This window comes from Sinocyclocheilus grahami, unplaced genomic scaffold, assembly GCF_001515645.1.
Source record: "Sinocyclocheilus grahami isolate Dianchi unplaced genomic scaffold, SAMN03320097.WGS_v1.1 scaffold270.1, whole genome shotgun sequence".
Classification (NCBI taxonomy): domain Eukaryota; kingdom Metazoa; phylum Chordata; class Actinopteri; order Cypriniformes; family Cyprinidae; genus Sinocyclocheilus; species Sinocyclocheilus grahami.
In genome coordinates, this window is record NW_015505449.1 from 672,049 (window position 1) to 675,005 (window position 2,957).

Consider the following 2,957-nt stretch of genomic DNA (forward strand, 5'->3'; position numbering starts at 1 on the left):
AATAAAAATGAGAAATGTTGACTTTGCAACTAGCTGAAATAAAAATTAAGTTGAGGTTTAAAATAAGTTAAGTATAGGCTTTTATATATATAAATTTTATAGATATATTTCAGTTAAAGTATTTCAAGGAACCAAAGTGTTATGGTTTCATTTTCATCAGTCATTACTCCAGTCTTCAGTGTCACATGATTCTTCAGAAATCATTCTAATATGCTGATTTGCTGCTTAAAGGAACACTCCACTATTTTTGAAAATAGGCTAATTTTCCAATGATATTACGCAGTGCCTGAAAATAGGCTTATTGGAAGTTACCTAGCTGGGGACTATTTTCAGGCACTGCATAATATCTTTGCGCCTGCTGCACTCATGGTACAGCAGCAAAGTTCCTTGATTATTACGCCGGAATGAGAGTATAGTTCCTAGCCATATCGGCCTAGAAAAATCACAACTTTTCATTTTCCGTTGGTCTTAGTACACGATGTAACTACAGAAGAGTCAAGTTTTAAATAGGAAAAATATAGAAACTCTTTGGTCATTTTTGAGCGAGATGCTAACGGTCTAATCAGATTCAATGATCTATGCTAAGCTAAGCTAAAAGTGCTCCCGCCAGACCCGAAGATCGGCTGAATGGATTCGAAAACGGTAAAACTCAACTTTTTAACTCTAGGGGAGTTGGAAAATGAGCCTATTTTCAAAAATAGTGGAGTGTTCCTTTAAGAAGCATTTCTTATTATTATTATCAATGTTGAAGACAATTGCGCTGCTTCATATTTCTGTAGAATAATACATTTTGAATAGAACGTTGAACAGAAAGTTCAAAAGAACAGCATTTATTTGAAATAGAAATCTTTTGTAACATTATAAATGTCTTTCTGGTCACTTTTTGATAATTTAATGCATCCTTTCAGAAAAATGTCTTCTTAAACTTTAAGCTTTGCTATAGTAACAGTAGAAAAAACAAAAACAATTTAAATTGAAGTTTAGAAAAAATATATGAATATCCAGTTTAAATAGAAAAATCAACTTTATTTGCAATATTTGAAATTTGCTGTAAATATTGCATTATGTACAGAGGAACATTTAATAATCAAATATCCAATAAACATACAAGTAAAAACAAAATGCATAAAATGTGCACAGATGGTAAATGACCCTCACTTCCTTTTGCCAAACAGCAGGTCATGCTTTTGTAACTAATATCAGCAAATGTTAAAATGACCACAATGTTCCAACATTAACCTTCAGTCTTAAACCCCGTAAAGCATCCATAAACACCATCTACAAACAAGTGCTGCTGAGTATAATCCACACTGTAGCAGCACAGCACGCAACCATATTCCTGCCTGCATTCACACACAACCTCAAAGTGCTGCTCTACGATCAGGTTTCCCAGAGTTCTGCGGGTCCAAACGTGTCTAGATGCGTCACGCAAACCTGGAACCAGTCACTGAACACGGGCAGAGGGAATGTCAAAGACAAACAACGGTGACAAAGTACAATGTGATGATGGTCCAAACGACAACACAACATTTCGTCCCCTTGGAATTATAAGGTTCTATCTGCGTGCCGAGTCATTTTGAGATACTGAGCTTCAAAGTTTTTGCATTCCATTCGACTGTGTAGATAGAACCTTTTTGTTTTTTTTAATAAAAAGTCACATTAACATAAAACAAATCTATCACATAATGTAAATAAGTTGTCACAGAATAAGAATATGTGAATAACTCAATTTCGACAAAAATGTCAGGTAGAACCTTATAATTCCTAGGGGACGATTTTATAAAAATATTCTTCATCTAATCACGTTGTACACTCAAATAATGACATAAAATGTCTAACCCATTCCTAGTCGAATAAAAATAACATCTACCCAATTTATTTTTGAGTTCACTCTTCATACGTCATTAGTTAGCGCATACATGATCTAAAGCAACATAAGACTAACATAATATCTTCCTATAGTTAAAAGATCCTAACACACATCTGATTCTGGAATCATAATTTGGAATGTAAAGAAGATGTAAAGCACTTGTTTTGTAGTTTAAAGCACAATGGTGTGAAAAAAATCCAGAGATTAAAAAAGGACAAAACTTTCCAAACAAATGTGTAATGCTACTAAAGTAACAATCATAGCACATGCTTAACTAATTTACTGTAACCAAATAGTTAAATTTGCCATTTTTATTCCTAATGGTTTGTGCTAGAGGTCTGCATTCCCGCGGTTCTCCCGTGGGATCCGACTGGATTTTTTTGTGCCACGGGATTAAATTCCGCATTAGCGATCGGTAACTCTGGTGTAATCTGAACGGGAGCGGGCGGTCTAACAATATCCCGTTCCCGACGTCCATTTAGAACAGCATATCTGCGCTTTATTCTTATTGACCACCGGTAGGGTACAGCTTGCGCTCAGGACTGTTATGCACGCGCTGCACATGCTTTAAACGTCACGAGTTTTATTTGCGGGGTCTGTGCGCAGCATGTGCATAACGCTCAGAGCAGGCTATACCGGTGGCAAATATACGGCCCTCAGACAGAACAGGCAGGTTGTCGATGAGTGACAGAGCAGAATAAGGATGGAGCAAAGTGTCAAGACGAATGAAAATAAGAAATACAATTTTTGTACAACATTACTGTGTTGCAGAAAATATTAAACAAAATTTGTGTCTTAAGATAATTCATATAAATTCAAGTCAAAGTCAATAAATTCAAGACTCTTAACAAAACTCTTAAAATTTTGTGCAGAATACACTTTTATTTGTCAGCCTCTCTTTCTTTCAGTAGCGGAAATTTAAATGTGAGATTCTGGAAACGAGATCTAAATTTAGCGGGAACGGTCGGGTTGGGAAGAAAATTATTCTAAGCGGACAGCGGGTGAACAAAGAGTGAATATATAGCGGGAGCGGGTGGGTGCGGAATAGAACCTTGCTGGAGCGGGACTAAAAATAACAGTCCTGCGC